The following is a 21,790-nucleotide window of genomic DNA, read 5'->3' as shown; positions in this document are numbered from 1 at the left end:
GACGTCACTCTGGTGGCGAAGTGGGGGGTGGAACCCTCGCGGGACAGTGTGGGCTCAGGACCCTCGGGGTCACAGAAAGACCGGGGGTGCCTGAGTGCGGCAGAGCTCCCAGGTATCGGAGCAGGGAAGCCGGCTGCAGAGACGGAGCCCAGGCGCGGGCTCTCAGCTGGGGGTTGCTATAGACCGTGATCCGCGGCACAGTCGGGCCACTGCTCCTCCAGCAGGGACCCAACAAGCGGCAGATCCGGGGAGACTCACCTTCTTCCCCCGGGAGGAGAGGTGCGGGAGCGCACCGCGGGGATCTGCTGGGTTTGGAGACTCCACCCGGGGTCGGGTGCCAGATAGAAAGGCGCGGTCACAGGCCGGGTGAGCGCGGAGTGTGGCCGGAGACCGGGGAGACGGGAGTGACTGACTGCTTTTCTCTGGGGGCTCGCTGAGGAGCGGGACCCCGAGTTCTCGGCTCCGCCGGGGCGGAGACTGGGAGGCCGCCATTTTCACTCTCCGCCTCCAAAGCTGTACGGAGAGCTTGCAGGGAACAAAAGCTCCGGAGAGCAAACCCGAGCAGATTACTTAGCCCGGACCGGCAAGGGCGGGGCAATTTTGCCTCCGGCAAAGACATTTGGGAACCACGGCAACAGGCCCCTCCCCCAGAAGATCAGCGAGAACAGCCAGCTAAGACCAAGTTTACCGATCAATGAGAACGGCAGAACTCCAGCGCTAGGGGAATACTGCACATAGAATCCATGGCTTTTTTACCATGATTCTTTAGTCTTTCAAAGTTAATTATTTTTTTTAACTGTCTTTTTTTCTTTTTTCCTTTTTTCTTTTTTTTTGAATTTTTCTTTTTCCCTTTTTCAACCAACATCTTATCAATCCCTTTAAAAAAAACATTTTTATTTTTCATTTTTAAAGTCATATTCTATCCCTTCATAGTAGTTACCCGTATTTTTGGCATATATAAATAAGTTGTTCTCTCTTTAAAATCTTGAGATAGTTTCTTCTAACAGATCAAAATATACTCTAAATCTCCAGTGTATGGTTTTTTTCTACTCCCCTGCCTGATCACATTCTCTCCCTTTTTTCTTTCTTTCTTTTTTTTTTTAATCCTCATCTTTCTTTTTTCAAGCAACTTATCAAATCCTTTTTAAATTTTTTTTATAATTTCCATCTTTACAGTCATATTCTATCCCTTCATCATATCAACCCTTATTTTTGTACATATATAAGTTTTTCTTTCTTTAAAATTTTGGGAGGCACTTTCTTCTAACAGACCAAAATACACCCAAAATCTAGTGTGTGGCACTGATCTATAATCCAGCCTGATCATATTTGATCACATTCTATTTTTGTTTTGTTTTGTTCTGCTTTTGTTTGTTTTTATCTTTATCTTTTTCTTTTTTCTTTTTTTCTTTCCTTTTCTTTTTTCTCTCTTTCCCTTTCTTTTCCCACTGCTTCAGGTCTTTTCTGATTTGTTTAGAGTATATTTTCTGGGGACGTTGTTACCCTGCTAGCATTTTGTTCTCTCATTAATCTATTCTCCTCTGCACAAAATGACAAGACGGAAAAAATCACCTCAACAAAAAGAACAAGAGGTAGTACCGACTGCCAGGGACCTACTCAATACGGACATTAGTACGATGTCAGATCTAGAGTTCAGAATCATCACTTTAAAGATACTAGCTGGGCTTGAAAAAAACATGGAAGTTATTAGAGAAACCCTTTCTGGAGAAGTAAAAGAACTAAAATCTAACCAAGTAGAAATCAAAAAGGCTATCAATGAGGTGCAATCAAATATGGGGGTGCTAACTGCTAGGATAAATGAGGCAGAAGAAAGAATCAGTGAGATAGAAGACCAAATGAAGGAAAATAAAGAAGCTGAGAAAAAGAGAGATAAACAACTACTGGATCATGAGGGCAGAATTTGAGAGATAAATGATACCATAAGACGAAACAACATTAGAATAATTGGGATCCCAGAAGAAGAAGAAAGAGAGAGAGGGGCAGAAGGTATAATGGAGCAAATTATAGCAGAGAACTTCCCTAATTTGGGGAAGGAAACAGGCATCAAAATCCAGGAGGCACAGAGAACCCCTCTCAAAATCAATAAAAATAGGTCAACACCCCGACATCTAATAGTAAAACTTACGAGTCTCAGAGACAAAGAGAAAATCCTGAAAGCAGCTCGGGAGAAGAGATATGTAACCTACAATGGTAGAAACATTAGATTGGCAACAGACTTTTCCACAGAGACCTGGCAGGCCAGAAAGGACTGGCAGGACATATTCAGAGCACTAAATGAGAAAAATATGCAGCCAAGAATACTATATCCAGCTAGGCTGTCATTGAAAATTGAAGGAGAGATAAAAAGCTTCCAGGACAAACAAAAACTAAAGGAATTTGCAAACACGAAACCAGCCCTACAACAAATATTGAAAGGGGTCCTCTAAGCAAAGAGAGAGCCTAAAAGCAACATAGACCAGAAAGGAACACAAACAATATACAGTAACAGTCACTTTACAGGCAATACAATGGCACTGAATTCCTATCTTTCAATAGTTACCCTGAATGTAAATGGGCTAAATGCCCCAATCAAAAGACACAGGCTATCAGATTGGATTAAAAAACAAGACCCATCAATATGCTGTCTGCAAGAGACTCATTTTAGACCCAAAGACACCCCCAGATTGAAAGTGAGGGGGTGGAAAACCATTTACCATGCTAATGGACACCAAAAGAAAGCTGGGGTGGCAATCCTTATATCAGACAAATTAGATTTTAAACCAAAGACTGTAATAAGAGATGAGGAAGGACATTATATCATACTTAAAGGGTCTATCCAACAAGAAGATCTAACAATTGTAAATATCTATGCCCCTAACATGGGAGCAGCCAATTATATAAGGCAATTAATAACAAAAGCAAAGAAACACATCGACAACAATACAATAATAGTGGGGGACTTTAACACCCCCCTCACTGAAATGGACAGATCGTCTAAGCAAAAGATCAACAAGGAAATAAAGACTTTAAATGACACACTGGACCAAATGGACTTCACAGACATATTCAGAACATTCCATCCCAAAGCAACGGAATACACATTCTTCTCTAGTGCCCATGGAACATTCTCCAGAATAGATCACATCCTAGGTCATAAATCAGGTCTCAACCGGTACCAGAAGATTGGGATCATCCCCTGCCTATTTTCAGACCACAATGCTTTGAAACTAGAACTCAATCACAAGAGGAAAGTCGGAAAGAACTCAAATACATGGAGGCTAAAGAGCATCCTACTGAAGAATGAATGGGTCAACCAGGAAATTAAAGAAGAATTTAAAAAATTCATGGAAACCAATGAAAATGAAAACACAACTATTCAAAATCTTTGGGATACAGCAAAGGGAGTCCTAAGAGGAAAGTATATAGCAATACAAGCCTTTCTCAAGAAACAAGAAAGGTCTCAAGTACACAACCTAACCCTACACCTAAAGGAGCTGGAGAAAGAACAGCAAATAAAGCCTAAACCCAGCAGGAGAAGAGAAATAATAAAGATCAGAGCAGAAATCAATGAAATAGAAACCAAAAGAACAGTAGAACAGATCAACGAAACTAGAAGCTGGTTCTTTGAAAGAATTAACAAGATTGATAAGCCCCTGGCCAGACTTATCAAAAAGAAAAGAGAAATGACCCAAATCAACAAAATCATGAATGAAAGAGGAGAAATCACAACCAACACCAAAGAAATACGAACAATTATAAGAACATATTATGAGCAACTCTATGCCAGCAAATTAGATAACCTGGAAGTAATGGATGCATTCCTAGAGATGTATCAACTACCAAAACTGAACCAGGAAGAAATAGAAAACCTGAACAGACCTATAACCACTAAGGAAATAGAAGCAGTCATCAAAAATCTCCCAAAACACAAAAGCCCAGGGCCAGATGGCTTCCCAGGGGAATTCTACCAAACATTTCAAGAAGAATTAATACCTATCCTTCTGAAACTGTTCCAAAAAATAGAAATGGAAGGAAAACTTCCAAACTCATTTTATGAGGCCAGCATTACCTTGATCCCAAAACCAGACAAAGACCCCATCAAAAAGGAGAATTACAGACCAATATCCCTGATGAACATGGATGCAAAAATTCTCACCAAAATACTAGCCAATAGGATCCAACAGTACATTAAAAGGATTATTCACCACGACCAAGTGGGATTTATCCCTGGGCTGCAAGGTTGGTTCAACATCCGCAAATCAATCAACGTGATACAATACAGTAACAAAAGAAAGAACAAGAATCATATGATCCTCTCAATAGATGTAGAAAAAGCATTTGACAAAGTACAGCATCCTTTCTTGATCAAAACTCTTCAGAGTATAGGGATCGAGGGTACATACCTCAATATCATAAAAGCCATCTATGAAAAACCTACAGCGAATATCATTCTCAATGGGGAAAAACTGAGAGCTTTCCCCCTAAGGTCAGGAACACGGCAGGGATGTCCACTATCACCACTGCTATTCAACATAGTATTGGAAGTCCTAGCCACAGCAATCAGACAACAAAAAGAAATCAAAGGCATCCAAATTGGCAAAGAAGAAGTCAAACTCTCACTCTTTGCAGATGATATGATACTGTATGTGGAAAATCCCAAAGACTCCACCCCAAAACTGCTAAAACTCATACAGGAATTCAGTCAAGTGGCAAGATATAAAATCAATGCACAGAAGTCAGTGGCATTCCTATACACCAACAACAAGTCAGAAGAAAGAGAAATTAAGGAGTCGATCCCATTTACAATTGCACCCAAAACCATAAGATACCTAGGAATAAATCTAACCAAAGAGGCAAAGGATCTGTACTCAGAAAACTATAAAATACTCATGAAAGAAATTGAGGAAGACACAAAGAAATGGAAAAACGTTCCATGCTCATGGATTGGAAGAACAAATATTGTGAGGATGTCAATCCTACCTAGAGCAATCTACACATTCAATGCAATCCCCATCAAAATACCATCCACTTTCTTCAAAGAAATGGAACAAATAATCCTAAAATTTGTATGGAACCAGAAAAGACCCCGCATAGCCAGAGGAATGTTGAAAAAGAAAAGCAAAGCTGGCGGCATCACAATTCCAGACTTCCAGCTCTACTACAAAGCTGTCATCATCAAGACAGTATGGTACTGGCACAAAAACAGACACATAGATCAATGGAACAGAATAGAGAGCCCAGAAATGGACCCTCAACTATATGGTCAACTCATCTTTGACAAAGCAGGAAAGAATGTCCAATGGAAAAAAGACAGTCTCTTCAACAAATGGTGTTGGGAAAATTGGACAGCCACATGCAGAAGAATGAAACTGGACCATTTCCTTACACCACACACAAAAATAGACTCCAAATGGTTGAAAGACCTCAATGTGAGACAGGAGTCCATCAAAATCCTAAAGGAAAACACAGGCAGCAACCTCTTCGACCTCAGCCGCAGCAACTTCTTCCTAGAAACATCGCCAAAGGCAAGGGAAGCAAGGGCAAAAATGAACTATTGGGACTTCATCAAGATAAAAAGCTTTTGCAAAGCAAAGGAAACAGTCACCAAAACCAAAAGACAACTGACAGAATGGGAGAAGATATTTGCAAATGACATATCAGATAAAGGGCTAGTATCCAAAATCTATAAAGAACTCATCAAACTCAACACCAAAAGAACAAAGAATCCAATCAAGAAATGGGCAGAAGACATGAACAGACATTTTTCCAAAGAAGACATCCAAATGGCCAACAGACACATGAAAAAGTGTTCAATATCGCTCGGCATCAGGGAAATCCAAATCAAAACCTCAGTGAGATACCACCTCACACCAGTCAGAATGGCTAAAATTAACAAGTCAGGAAATGACAGATGTTGGCAGGGATGCGGAGAAAGGGGAACCCTCCTACATTGTTGGTGGGAATGCAAGCTGGTGCAGCCACTCTGGAAAACAGTATGGAGGTTCCTCAAAAAGTTGAAAATAGAGCTACCATATGATCCAGCAATTGCACTACTGGGTATTTACCCCAAAGATACAAAAGTAGGGACCCGAAAGGCTACGTGCACCCAGATGTTTATAGCAGCAATGTCCACAATAGCCAAACTGTGGAAAGAGCCAAGATGTCCATCGACAGATGAATGGATAAAGAAGATGTGGTATATATACACAATGGAATATTATGCAGCCATCAAAAGGAATAAGATCTTGCCATTTGCAACGACGTGGATGGAACTGGAGGGTATTATGCTGAGCGAAATAAGTCAAACAGAGAAAGACATGTATCATATGACCTCACTGATATGAGGAATTCTTAATCTCAGGAAACAAACTGAGGGTTGCTGGAGTGGGGGGTGGGGTGGGAGGGATGGGGTGACTGGGTGATGGACACTGGGGAGGGTATGTGTTCTGGTAAGCGCTGTGAATTGTGCAAGACTGTTGAATCTCAGATCTGTACCTCTGAAACAAATAATGCAATATATGTTAAGAAAGAAAAAAAGAAGAAGAAGAATGTAGCAGGAGGGGAAGAATGAGGGGGGGGAAATCGGAGGGGGAGAAGAACCATGAGAGACAATGGACTCTGAAAAACAAACTGAGAGTTCTAGAGGGGAGGGGGTTGGGAGGATGGGTTAGCCTGGTGATGGGTATTGAGGAGGGCACGTTCTGCATGGAGCACTGGGTGTTATGCACAAACAATGAATCATGGAACACTATATCTAAAACTAATGATGTAATGTATGGGGATTAACATAACAATAAAAAAATTAAAAAAAAAAACACATCTCCAAAAGCTAGTGAAAGAAAAGCAAAAATGAACTTTTGGGACTTCATCAAGATAAAAAGCTTCTGCACAGCAAAGGAAACAGTCACAAAACAAAGAGGCAACCCACAGAATGGGAGAAGATATTTGCAAATGACACTACAGATGAAGGGCTGGTATCCAAGATGTATAAAGAACTTCTCAAACTCAACACCCAAAAAACAAATAATCAAATCAAAAAGTGGGCAGAAGATATGAACAGACACTTTTCCAAAGAAGACATACAAATGGCTAACAGACACATGAAAAAGTGTTCATCATCATTAGCCATCAGGGAAATCCAAATCAAAACCACATTGAGATACCACTTTACACCAGTTAGAATGGCAAAAATGGACAGGGAAAGAAACAACAAATGTTGGAGAGGTGGTGGAGAAAGGGGAACCCTCTTACACTGTTGGTGGGAATGCAAGTTGGTACAGCCACTTTGGAAAACAGGGTGGAGGTTCCTCAAAAAATTAAAAATAGAGCTACCCTATGACCCAGCAATTGCACTCCTGGGTATTTACCCCAAAGACACAGATGTAGTGAAAAGAAGGGCCATATGCACCCCAATGTTCATAGCAGCAATGTCTGCAATAGCCAAATTGTGGAAAGAGCTGAGATGCCCTTCAACTGATGAATGGATAAAGAAGATGTGGTCCAAATATACAATGGAATATTACTCAGCCATCAGAAAGGATGAATACCCAACTTTTACATCAACATGGATGGGACTGGAGGGGATTATGCTAAGTGAAATAAGTCAAGCAGAGAAAGTCAATTATCATATGGTTTCACTTATTTGTGGAACATAAGGAATAGCATGGAGGACATTAGGAGAAGGAAGGGAAAAATGGGGGGGGGGGAATCGGAGGGAGAGATGAACCATGAGAGACTATGGACTCTGAGAACAAACAGGGTTTTAGAGGGGAGGGGGGAGGGGGAATTGGTTAGCCCAGTGATGGGTATTAAGGAGGGCACGTACTGCATGGAGCACTGGGTGTGATACGAAAACAATGGATCGTGGATCACCACATCAAAAACCAATGATGTATTGTATGGTGACTAACATAACATAAAAAATTAAAAAAAACCAAAAATCCAAAATACCATTAAAATTTTTGAAAATATGTCTGATGGACTCTTTTCAGGGCCTTTCCGGCTGTGTCTCTTGAAGCCCTGTGGATACCCAAGGACCTCTGAAGGGAACAAAAGGAAGCTGAGTGCTCATTTTAACTGAGAATTTTGTGTTTTATGTATTAGGATTCTATATAGTATTTATTTGGAGGAAAAGAAGCTGGTAAAAGTCAATTTATGAGATGCCTTTCCCAAATCCTTAAGCCCCTCCATTACTTCCCATCCCTTTACCTGTTAACGTTCTTCATGACACTTACCCACCTGATCAACTCTTTGGCCAGTCATTGGTGCTGTACCCACCAGAACGTAACCTCCATGAGGGGGACTTTGTTTTCCTATGTGCTCTCATCATAGGAGAGTGACAAACACAGAGTGGATGTTCAATAGCCCTTCAATAAACAAAAGAATGAAAAATGTTACACTGAGTGGTCACTGCTCTTTAGGCACCATCATCCCATCTTTGCCTATTGTTCTACCTTCCCTCACAGATTGCATGAAGAAGAGGGAAGGAGATGGCCAGGGTGCATTATCTCATAAGAAGTTTAACACCTGCCTCCTTGAGTCTATGTGGGAATCAGAGACTAAAAGAACTCAACAGTGGTACATTTGGGGAATTATGGTTTTTATGTGCTTCATCCTTTCAGAGCATCAGAGTCAGGTCCCGGAAATAAAATTTGATTACATTTTAGCTTAACAGACTCACATCAGATAAAAGCTTCCTAGGCATGAAAATTGATCCAGAAGCTGAAATATCAACTCCTCTCCAGCTGCCTATTTGAGAATAAAATTTAGTCAGCACCCTAGTGGAGAGGGTTTAGGGTCAAGGACAGTCCACACACCTTGAATTTTAGTAAACATTGAGTCCTGATGGGTATCTTCTCTCTTTTTTTTTTTTTTAAAGATTTTTATTTATTTGTTTGAGAGAGAGAGAATGAGAGAGAGCACGTGAGAGGGGTTAGTGTCAGAGAGAGAAGCAGACTCCCCGCCGAGCAGGGAGCCCGATGCGGGACTCGATCCAGGGACTCCAGGATCATGACCTGAGCCGAAGGCAGTCGCTTAACCAACTGAGCCACCCAGGCGCCCAGGTATCTTCTCTTTATTGAATAAGTCAACAGAAAACATTTAATCACGGGGCTTATGAAATCCTCCTGCCAAAGAAAGGAGAGGAAACATCTTCCTAAATATTCAGATGGAGAGTAAAGTCTGGAACAACTTATTGCAGAAGTACAAGAACATTCCAGGGAGCATTTGCATAACAGGATGCAGGAATACCTGGGGTAAATGATGAAGGGATAGACATTTATAGCAGGAGAACCTGCCTCCATGAAAATATAAGAGGACGAGACAAGAAAGGAGTTGGGTAAATTAAGGAACCTTTGCAAAGTAATTAAAAATGCAACAACTGCATCGCTATCCACTTGGAAGGCAGTAAACTGCAGGGTGGGCAGAAAGCAATGGGCCCACTGAGGTAGAGCATGAATGTTATAATCTCTTCTAGAATGCAGAAGAAAAGTACAAGGACTTTTAACCAAGATGATGTGGGCTGGATAATAACTACTGAAGATAACAAAGAAATCCAATCTCAGAATTTCAGATATTCCCAAGGAGGAAACAAAACAATAGAAATGGAAGCAATAATCAAAGATCTGCTTCAACCGACCTTTCTGAGTTTGTTTCAAGGAGGACATTTTCACCATATTTTAGGAAAAGGCAATGAAAGATCTCTCTTCCTCTCCTTGCTGCTCTTAATTTTGGAGTAGTGATCAGGGAGGCTGTAGCAGGAAGTGAGGTCCATGTCCCCAGGCCCTGAGAAGGTGTCTTGGAACAGAAGTGCATGGTGGGCAGGGCAGGTAAGTCTTCTATAGTGTTTCTGGAACAGTACATATACTTACACATATACATATACATATACATATACATATACATATAGTTATACACATACATATACATCCCAAGATCTGCAGAGTGAGTCATCAGGATGGAGGTCAGGAGAGCTGATGAGTAATTCTAGTCTAAGTCAGAAGACCTGAAAACCAAGAGAGCTGATGGTATAGTTCTAGTCCAACAGGTCAACAGACTGACAAGCTCAAGATCTGGAGAAGTTGATATTTGAGTTCCAGCCTGAAGGCAGGAAAAAGCCATTGTCCCAGTTTGAAGACAAGTAGGCAGGAAGAATTCTTTCTTACTCATGAGAGCTGGTCTTTGTGTTCTGTTCAGATCTTCAAGTGATTGGACAAGGCCCACCCACATTATAGAGGCAATCTGCTTTACTCAGTCTATTGATTTAAATGTTAATCTCATCCAAAAACCCCTTCACAGAAACACCTGGAATAATGTTTGGGCACTCCATGGCCCAGGCAAGTTGATGTATAAAATTAACCATCCTAAAACTCTTGCCTGTCTCTGATCACGTATGCCAGTTTTTACATCTTTTACCTTCTGTGGCTAGGGGAGGGGAGGATACCAGAGTGAACTTGGAATAGTCCAGAAGCACAGCATCCCAGTCTCTTTTATGTCTAATAGGACTACTTTTAGGCACTGGGCAGGGGTCTCAGAGACAGAAATACATACTAATCATAAGGAAAAGTATCTCTGTGAGAACTGAAGCACAAAACCCTACCTTATACCCTGAACTGTAGCAGGTGGGTCCTGACTGGCAGAGTTCTTTTGGGATGTGGGGAATTAGCTGCTAACAAAGCAGCAGCTTTTCCAGGTCAAAGGAACATTACTCACATAGACCAGTGGTTCTTAACCTTGACTGCACACTGAAAACCCCTGGGAGCTTTAAAAAATATGGATGCCTGGATCCCAGGCATGGCATATTTCCAACGCAGAAATTCAGAATTAATTAGTCAGGATATGGCCTGGACATTGGGATTTAAAATAAAATATATATGGTAGTATTCACTTTTTTTTTGGATGTACGTTCCTGTGAGTTTAACATATGTATAGTAGACTCTGGTAACACCCATCACAATCAGGGTACAGAATAATTCTAATGCCTCCCAAATTGTCTGGTTCATTCTTTTAGGTCAGACAGCCACCCCTCCCCCCGGGCTCAGACCCTGGCTACCATGGGTCTGTTCTTTGTCCCTATAGCCCCTCCCGCCTCCCTTTAAGAACCTCATGTAAATGGAATTATATGTATGTCATTTTTGGAGCATTGGGATTTTAAAAAGCTTTCCATGTGATTCTAATGTGCTGCCAAGGTGGAGAACCACTGACACAGTCTTTGTAGCTTGTTCCTTCAATAAGAGTGAAGGCTGCTTCCTTCTTAACTGAATGAGCAGGGACATCGGATAGAGACTCTGAGAATATTCCAACATGAAATCCAGAAAGGCCTCCCAATGTGGAAAAAAGATATAAATCATTTTTAAAGGAAAACAGGTGATGCAAATTATTGAAAAGCTAGTCCAGATAAAAAATATCCTAAAATGGGATTGTTCTAGGAGCTTAAAAATAGGGAACAAGACTTTCTTGGCAAAGAGCAGCATCGGATGACATACGAGAGCTTTGCCTCCTCTAATGGCCATACTTGAGGGTTTGCACAGAGGGGAGGAAATAAGACACCATTCATTCGGTCCAAATGAGTAAATTACGATTGCCGCCAGATGTCCCTAGGCAAAAACGGAATTTCAAGTAAACAATAAAACCTGTGTCGTTTTTTTGTGGCACTTCTTTGTGAGATTGTCACTGAACTACGACTATTACAACAGCAAGGTTCTAAATAAGGCACTGTGTACCCTGAGCCAATTCACCGCGGGGAGATATCTAAGATAGCTTTGAGGATAAAACTGAGGGGTTTTTACTGCGTTCTACTGTGTCAGGGGTTCAAGAAAGAGTTCCCCCTGGAGGAATGAGGGAGCCTCCACTTCCCTCCTTTATGAGCTAGTCGAGAAGGCAGGATTGCCCGCCTCCCTTGGACTATGACTCCCCGCTCTCTCTCTTCAGTGCACATTCCTCTCTTGCTATCAAACGCACCTCAGGCAGCACCAGGAAGAGCATTGAAATTCAGACCCGAGTGGAGGGTAATTTTGAGGAAGCCCCTGGAGCCCATCAGCATCCACCACGCCATATGCAAATACATTTGGGGGCGAATTTATAGTTGAGTATTTCCTAAGGGAGGTAGAAGCCTCTCTGCATAATGCTGGGAGGCCAGGAATAAGAAAATTAAGCTTCATAATTTAATGTAACAGCCTCTTTTGGTTTTGTGAAATGCATCAAGGGAGTCAGTGATACTATAGTTTTGGGTTCACTTACAAATAGGCAGACTGCAGACCTGAGACCGCAGAGGCTATCCTTCTGGCAACAGGGATTCTAGTCTCTTGATAATAGAATAAGTTGTAGACACTGTTTTATTGAAAACAAATTGTGGTTTTCCCCAAGAGGTCATGAGGGTTAGGAGCTTACTCGCTCCATAAATGTCCCGACTTCCTGTCCTGAGACTCTGCATTTGAAGTCAAAGGACTCTTATTGTATTATTGCTGGTCCATTAGAAAATACATTTTTTTTTTTTCTTTTCTGTGCGTGGGTCTCCCACTGGGCTGAAGTTCAGGCTGGATGATTTTTAATTCATTTTCTTCTCAGTCATCATAACGGGCAAGTGCTAGGCGATGAATAAATAATGGAAACGGTTGCCATCATCTGGATTGTTTTAACAAGAGCCAATCACATGTGTAGGGATGCCAGGGATCTGCTTGGTGGCTTAGCCACCACCCCACTGCCAGTGGTAGGTCTGGGCAGATACAGGTTCAGTTCAGCAGCCTGGGTCTTCAGTGATTTTCCTCCTCTCTGAGATCTGTACTCTTGTGTATCAAGAAGCAGATGATGCTGCGGCCCTATATGTCCTTGGATGATAATGGTAAGGGCCTCAGACTAAAAGCCAGAGTGGGAAGAAGTGGATCTGATACTCTCAAACAAAATTTGGGGTTTCCAAGCACAGGGAAACTTTTGGCATTTTGTGCAGAAATGTCTCATAGATTGCAAGATATTGGCACACGTGGCTCCCACCCACTAAATGCCACTCCTAGTCATCTTGAGAGCTCACACCTAACAAACCAAACCGTTAGCCAGCCAACCAACCAACCAATCAACTAGGCAAATCCTGCTCCCATACACTTCCAAAATGCCTCAAGTGGGAAGTACTGAATAGTAGAGAGAATTTCAGGGAAAGAAGACTATAGGGAATGACCCAAAGTGATGAAAGTCTTTGTTTTTGTTTTCTTTTAAAGTGGTTAAATGTTTTAATTTATTTTAAAAGATATATGCTCTTTTCAAAAATTTAAGCAATGCAGGTGCATAAAGTAAAAAGAAAATATCTGTAATACCCCTGATAACACATTTTTAAAAGATTTATTTATTTATTTTGAGAGAGAGAGCGCGCGTGAGCACATGTGAGCTGGGGGGCTGGGGTGGGGTGGGGTGGGGGGAGGGGCAGAGAGAGAGGGAGAGAGAGAATTTCAAACAGACTCCCTGCTGAGCATGGAGCCTGGGGCAGGGCTCGATCTCACGACCCTGGGATCATGACCTGAGCTGAAACCAAGAGTCAGATGCTCAACCTACTGAGCCACCCAGGTGCCCCCTGATATTACATTTTTAAGAGTAAACAGTTAAAGACATATCTATATTTGGACGCAGCAATATCATTTCAAGGGATCTATTCTTTAGAAATGATATCACTATTATGTAAAGACATATGTGTAAGAATGATTGTGGCAGATTTACTTATAATCGCACAATAGTGGAAACAGCCTACACATTCATTTATAGGGGAGTTGTTGAGTAAGTTATGGAGTACACCATTAAAAGTGGCCAAAGTAGATCTAGCTGTCATTATTCATCACAGATACATTATTCATTCTAAATATATTATTAAATGAGAAAGCAGGATGTAGATCATTTTGAATAGCAGGATTCCTTTTTCATTAAAAAAATCTGTGTGGATGTGTGTGTGTGTGTGTGTGTGTGTGTGTGGATGTGTGTATGCTTTGGAGCCAGGAAGGAGATGTAGTGAACGGAAATTCTTTGGGGATGGGATTTGATGGGAGGAGGGATCTTGAGGGAGAAAGATGACTTTCTGCATGGACATTATTTTTAAAATTGTATTGCTGACTTTTAAATTTTTGTGACTTAAAAAAAATGTTTTAGTGACACTAATTTTTTTTGTTAAATTAATTTGGTCCTTTAAAATTATGTAATAGCATAGGAAGATCAAGCTGTTATAAAGCACAATTGAATATATTTGACACATAGTAGACAATCAATGACATTTAGTGAAGTAAATTTGAAACAACAGAAATCAAACTGTGCATTTCATGTGGAGTTCTTAAAAGAGTTAAAAAGAAATTAAGTTTCTAATTTGAGATAATTGCAGGTTCACATGTAGAAAGCATCCTATGTATCCTTTTACCCAGTTTCCCCTGGTGGTAACATTATGCAGAACTTAAGGCACAATATCATGACCAGAATATTGACGCTGATAAAATACACGAATCTTACTGAAATTTTCCCGGTTTGACTTGTATTCACTCATGTGTGTATATATTTCGTACTGCCAGTCAAGATACTGAAGAATTCATCACCATGAAGATCTCTTTGCTGCCCTTTATAACCACATGAATGTTCATAGCAATTGTATTCATAATAGTACCAAACTGGAAAGAACCCAGAAGTTCTTCCAGGTGGCTAAACAAACTGTGGTACATCCATCCATACTATTCAGCAATAAAAAGGAATAAACTCTTGATACACAGAACAACTTGGAAGAACGTCAAGGGAATTATTCTGAGTGAATAAAAGCTAACCCCCAAATGTTACGTACTGTATGGTTCCATCTCTATAACATTCTTGAAATGACAAAATTATTGAGACAGAGAACAGATTACTGGTTATCAGGGGTTAGGGATGCGGTGGGTAACCATCGAGACACATGGATGTGTTACAAAAGGACAAAAATGAAGGATCTTGGCAGTAGTGGAAATGTTTTTAAGTATTTTTATTTGTTTTTTTTAATTATTATTTTTTTAAGATTTTATTTATTTATTTGAGAGAGAGAGAGAGAGAGCGCAGAGAGGGAGAGGGAGAGGGAGAAGCAGACTCCCTGCTGAGCAGGGAGCCCAAAGGGGACTCGATCTCAGGACCCTGAGATCATGACCTGAACTGAAGGCAGATGCTTAATCAACTGAGCCACCCAGGTGCCCCAAGTTTTTAAATATTTTTAAAATAAAGTATCAGGGGCACCCTTGTGGGTTCATACTCTCACTTTCTCAAATAAATAAATAAAAAAAAATAAAACAAAGCATCATAATATATCCTTTTTTACATAAATAGGATCATTTTATATATACTCTCTTGAAATTAAGTTTTTTCCACTTAATATGCGTTACCTACCCTTTCATGACAAAGGGCTTGCTCATTTTTAAAAATAGTTACATATCAGTTATAAGATAGATGTATCATAATTTTTAACTAGTCTCCTATTAATAGATTAGAAGGTTGCTCTCTATTGCAAATAGTAATGCACATTTTTACAGTAAACAGTTAAATAAAATTGTGCTGCAATAAGCATCTTTGTAAATATAGCTTCATGCACTAGTTATGACTTTGTAGAATAAATGCATAGAAGTGGGATTGTTTGGTCTGAAGCACGTTTTAAATTTTGATATAGATTTGTCAAATCATTCTTTAAAGTATGCTAATTTATACTCCCATGTCTATTTCCCCATACTTACATAGGAATTTTAAAAGGATAAAGGCTTGTTTGTCTACAGAAGTAGCAAAATCCGTTTAGAAATAGAAGCATTAACAGGGTCACGTTCTGTTATATCCAGGCCCATTCAGTCAATAGGATCTCTGCTCAGCTTCAAGATCAAGGCCCATGGAAGCCTACCTCCAGCTTCAAGAATGATCCAAATTATTTGTAAACCTGTATTAAGGTTCTCCAGAAAAATAGAACCAGTAGGATGGAGATACACATACACAGAGATTTATTTATTTTGAGGAATTGGCTCATGTCTCTATGGAGACCGAGAAGTCCCATAATGTGCTGTCTGCAAGCTGGAGACCCAGGAGAGCTAGTGGTGTATTTGAGTCTGATTCTGAAGGCCTGAGAACCAGGGGAGCTGTTGGTATAAGTCCCAGTCAGAGCACAAGAGGAGATGGATGTCCAGCTGGATTCGTCAGGCAGAGGGAGTGAATTCTCCCTTCCTCTGCCTTTTTGTTCTATTTGGGCCCTCCATGGATTGGATGAGGCCTGCCAGCACTGGAAAGGGTGATCTTCTTTAATCAGTTTACCAATTCAAATGTTAATCTTTTCTGGAAACACCCTCATTGGCATAACCCAGAAAAATGTTTAGCCAGATATCTGAGCACACCCTGATTCAGTCAAATTGACACATAAAATTAATCAACACAAGGACTGTGCTTGACAAGCCAGCAAAGTCTCAGTCTGTCCCAACAGAGAGAGGGCAGCACATAAAGTGACTCAGGACAATGGCTGATGTGTGTCATTTTCCAGAACAACCGCATGCTACCTGTTGCCTCCTGCTGTGTATTCAACCCTTTCTCTGAGCCCTGACTCTGTGGGATCTCAGTGCCTGAGGTTTTTCCCTTCAGTTGTGAAGGCCTGTCCCAACTTCTTCTTTGATTTACTTGACCAGTCCTTGGCCAAGTTCCACACGTCCATCTGACTTTGGGATCCCCAGAGCCTTGCAGGAGTGACTCAGTCCAGATGCAGCTAAGCACAGTGGTTAGGAGCACAGACTGTGGTATTAGGCATGTCTGAGCTCAAGTCCCAACTGTTCCCTTTAGCAGGCATGTGACTGTGTGCAAGTAGTTTAACATCTTTTTTTTAAAAAAAGATTTATTTATCTATTTATTCCAGAAGCGGGGAGAGGCGGAGGAAGAGGAAGAGAGAGACTCCCAAGTGGACTCTGCACTGAGCACAGAGCCCAATGCAGGGCTCGATCTCGCAACCCTGAGACCACGACCTGAGCCGAAACCAAGTCAGACACAACCAACTGAGCCACCCAGGCGCCCCAGTAATGTAGTTTCTAAGCTTCAGTTTCTTCAGTGGTAAGATGAGAACAGCAGTACTATGTCATAGTATTGTGTAAGGTTCAAACGTGAGAAAGCGTATTAAATGCTTAGTACAATGTCTTGCACTTACACCTTTCCAGTCTCGTTATTCTGAGTCTATAAAATGGGATTATGTAAACTTTGCATACACTGACGTACTTTCTGGAAACATTATCCTCTGAAAATGTCAATCCCCTCCTCCCCGACTATTTCTTTCCTTTTCTTTTTTTTATTATGTTATGTTAGTCATCATACAGTACATCATTAGTTTTTGATATAGCGTTCGATGAGTCATTGTTTCTTAGAACACCCAGTGACTATTTCTGAGGGTTTCCCAGGGCACTGACTGGAAGTGTCCAGAATCCGTGTCTCGCTGCCCTGGCTCCTTATGGGGCCTCCCCACTGCTGCCTCACTTCTCTTGCTGGGAAACCCTGTCTCTGTTTGTGACCACCAAGGACACCCGACACTCTGGCCTGTGCAAGGAGGAATGCCCTCTCTGTTTCCCCCCAGCACAACTGTCGCCGAACCTTCCTGCACCACTTGACTGAGGGCTCAGGGCTACTGGAAGTGCTGACAGGAACCTGATCCTGGCAGGTCGGGCTGTGGTGGGCCCACATGTGCAGCATCTCCATGGCTCAGAGTCCAGGCCCACAGCCCCCTTAACTGACCCAGAGCTAGCTGTTCTGCAAGTCCACTGAGTAGTGGAGATGCAGTCCCTCAGGGGGACACCTTGAACCTCATCCACCCTCATGGCCCAGAGAAGGCAACCACAAGAAAGATTTCTTGAAGTGTGGCTTACTTCCTTCTAAATAATTACTTGTGCATAAAACCAACAGTGCAGTTCAGTGTGCTTCGCATCAGTTGCCATGAAAGCCTTCTATAATCTTTCCTCCTGAGGAGACCAAGTTTACATTTTCCATTCCACGCTCAGGACCTCATTGCTGGTAAGCCAATACCTGGAAAAAGATGACACACACATCCCTCAAGAGCATTTTTTTTTAAGCATTGGAGAGTCAAAATAAAAATTTAAGGAAAACCTTTTTAGATTTCACAGATGCAAGCATGATTATGCTCCAAAAGAACCCAAGTGAACTTCCTGAATAGAACACTTAACCCTCTGAGCCTGGATCACATCCATGTGAATTATTTCCCGCATCTACAGAAACATCTCCATAACTTAACAGGTCTCACAAAGTGGTCTCTTCCAGAACAAAATGAAGCTCTATCTTGAAGACAATTTTGTTCTTCACCACAGCTTTGGGGCTTTGATAATTCAGAGTTACCAGAGTTACCATTTTAGGGACCCTGGGCCCCTTGGAAGAGGGAGACTCAGGCACTGAGTGACATAAACTATATTCTGCTGCCTGAAGCAGAATATAGTTTCCTAACAATCTTCCTAACTTCCTAACAATCCTGCGAGATGAAGAGACCAGGAGTTAGTCACATTTCCCAGATGAAGAACTTCAGTTTCAGAGAAGCTAAATGACTGCACAGCTATATATAGTTGAACTATGACTGGATTCCTGACTTTTGAGTCCCAATCTCAAAATCCACATCATAAATACAGGTGATATCTACTGAACCCCCAAAAGGTCATCGTGAAGGCCAATCCTCTGAGCTTGTTGTCAGTCTTTCCATAAATCTCAAGTTTGGGAGGGTTGATTTCTATTAGTTGGAGTCAAGAATTCTGTCTGCTACTTCATGTTTTCTAGTGCATGTTGAGCTCAGTTAAGATGTACTGACTGTACCTGGACTTGAGTCAAATGATATAACCCTCTGTTGGGAGCTTGAAGTCAAATGGTGGAGGTCACGAAAACCAGGCTAAAGAGCTTGCAAACTAAGAATGCTTCAACCATGGAGTAGTAATCATTTGAAAAGTGAAAGACTCAAGCAATTAATTCACTCAAGTTTTCAATTTTTTTTTAATTTTTATTTTTTTAAAGATTTTATTTATTTATTTGACAGAGAGATAGAGCCAGAGAGCACAGGTGGAAGGAATGGCAGAGGGAGAGGGAGAAGCAGGCTTCCCGCAGAGCAGGGAGCCCGATGCGGGGCTCGATCCCAGGACCCTGGGATCATGACCTGAGCCGAAGGCAGACGCTTATCAGACTGAGCCACCCAGGTGCCCCTTCAATTTATTTGAAGTAGATTTTTTTCTAGAGTTGATGGCATGCCTCGACATGTGTTGACATAGGCTGTATGTATGAGCCTTTGTACCAGATTCCTCCCTGCAAGAGAATTGGGTAACCAGAGGTGGGAGGATGCTGATTATTTAGCTTCAGAAATTTATATTGTATGTTTGAATATGGAGATCAGATTTGGACATCTGGTGGGCCCTAGTGCCAAGGGCTCCTCAAGGTTGGGTCTGGGATTTGATTTCTACCCTCCTTCCAAGCTAAGAAGTTAGCCTGTTACTGTTTCATGGAATCTGGCAGAAGAATCAAGTCTCCTGAGTCAGTGATGAAGGACTTTGTTACTCCTGACGCATACTGATACTAAAAAAAATTATTTGTCCTTCATCTGAAATTCAAATTTAACTGGGCATCCTGTAGTGTTATTTGCTAAATCTGGCAAGTCCAAGCACAGCACCCTGCATGAGCATCAGCATATTTGTGTTAGTTGGTGGTCAAAGCTGTGCATCTTCGGCACACCCGGCAGGGCACGCAGGACCACGAGGGACCCGCGGGGACAGTGGCAGCTGCATTGGCCGGTGGCTGAGGCACAGCAGGCACCCGTGGGCTCAGCAGCAGAAGTGCTTTTCTGTCCTATTGATGGGTGTCTGGGCTGCTGGTGACCTGAGCCAGCAGCGTGTTTCCTCCGGCAGCAGTGGCCATGGCTCAAGGAGCTGAGCACCAACTGTGGGCCTGACCTTTCCAGGCCAGCTCTCTGATATTTGGGTAATAATTCTCTTTTTTCTTTTGCTCTCCTAGCCTTTCCCCACACCCTCCTTTCTTTTGCCCTTTCAGCCACTACAGCACATTCAAAACTAATTCCCTGCATTATATTTCCCTTTGGATTATTTAGAGTGATGCCTATATTCCTGGCTGGACATTGACAGATACAGTTAGGCTGGCATATTCTTACTTAATAAGCCTGTGAGTGTAGCTCAATGCTCAGCGTGTCATGGATGAATAAGAAATGTTTACACTTAAAATGAATTAAATTATTGCTGGAGATTCATAGGTACAGATATAGGATAACATTATCCTAAAATAAATGGGAATCAAAAGCACTTGGGAATGTCACAGGAAAATCTTTTCAAGCCAGGTATAAAAAATGGTGGCGTTTGAGAAGACATTATGTATAGCTTAGAAGTGTAGGTAGTGGAAGATAGATTATTGGACTGAAAGAGTTTATTTTATTTTTAGTACACTTTCATTCATAGTACTAATCACAGCATCGAAGTGTTATTCTCTTTTATAAATCTCCTCAAATGATGAAGTGAAATACAATATCACATTCATAGGAGAAAAGTGTTTTAGCAGTGTGAGCATAAAAGTAAAACTGGATATTCTGCATTCATTGATTCAACAATATTTATTATGTATTACAGGCAAAGTACAGGGTTTTAGGTATGTATTACTCGAGTTAAGTGACCTTTCAGATATAGTATATCAGTGTAAATGTAATGATTCTCAAGGGAATCTTAAAACATTCCTCTTGGAAGCTATGAGTCTGATTTCTCAGTTTCTGTCAAGCATAATTTGTCAGAACTGATTGCATGTGGGATATGGGTTGAGAAGATAAGAGGCCAGCTGGTATTTATATTGTTATTTGGTTTGCTAATAAATATTGCTTTATTTCATTGCTCCTGTGGCAGGAGCCATGAGAGGAAGAACACTGCCTCCCATTACAAAAAGAAGATTCTGGAAAAATCTCAAACCATAGCTGGAGAAAACCTGCAGGAAGATTTAGCAGTTCCAAGTTGCTGAGTCTCTGATTTTAGGGATTAGTAGTGCATTGCTCATTAGCAGAGTTGGAGCTAATCACTACTCTTGTGTATCTCTCCATGATGGTTAATTTTATGTGTCAGTTTGACTGGGCCGTGGGGTGCACAGATATTTGGTCAAACATGATTCTGGGTGTGTCTGTGAGGGTGTTTCTGGATGAGATTAACATTTGAATTGGTATACTGAGTAAAGCAGATTGCTCTCCCCAATGTGGGTGGGCCATATCCAATTAGTTGAAGACCTGAATAGAATAAAAGGGCTGAGTAGGAGAGATCTCCTTCTGCCTGAGTGCTTGAGCTGGGATTTTGGCCTTTTCCAGTTTTTAGACTCAAAATGAAACATCAGCATTCCTGTGTCTCCAGCTTGCCTGCTACAGATCTTGTGACTTCTCAGCCTCAATAAATTCTCTCTCTGTACACACACACACACACACACACACACCCTATTGTCTCTGTGTCTTTGGGGAACTCTGACTAACATATTCTCTAAGTTAAAGTAACAAAGATTCTTGTGGGGGAGGGATGCCAGGAATTTGAGAAAAAGTTGTTCTACCTCAAAGAACTTAAACTATGGGAGACAAAGAAGAAACATACAGAAAGTTAAATAATAATGTAATTCAAGTAACTGATCAAATACTAACATAAAAGTTGTCAAAATGCAGTGTAAGTGTCCCTCAAATGGAAGGAAGGTAGAAACAATAAATATTTATTCTTCATGCAGATATCATCAGAGAAGTCTTTTTGAGAGTTGGGGTTGAAGATGTGTCACAAAGGTTGAGAAAAAACAA

The sequence above is a fragment of the Halichoerus grypus genome, chromosome 3 (assembly GCF_964656455.1).
Source record: "Halichoerus grypus chromosome 3, mHalGry1.hap1.1, whole genome shotgun sequence".
NCBI lineage: Eukaryota > Metazoa > Chordata > Mammalia > Carnivora > Phocidae > Halichoerus > Halichoerus grypus.
Note: the sequence above shows the minus strand (reverse complement) of the source record.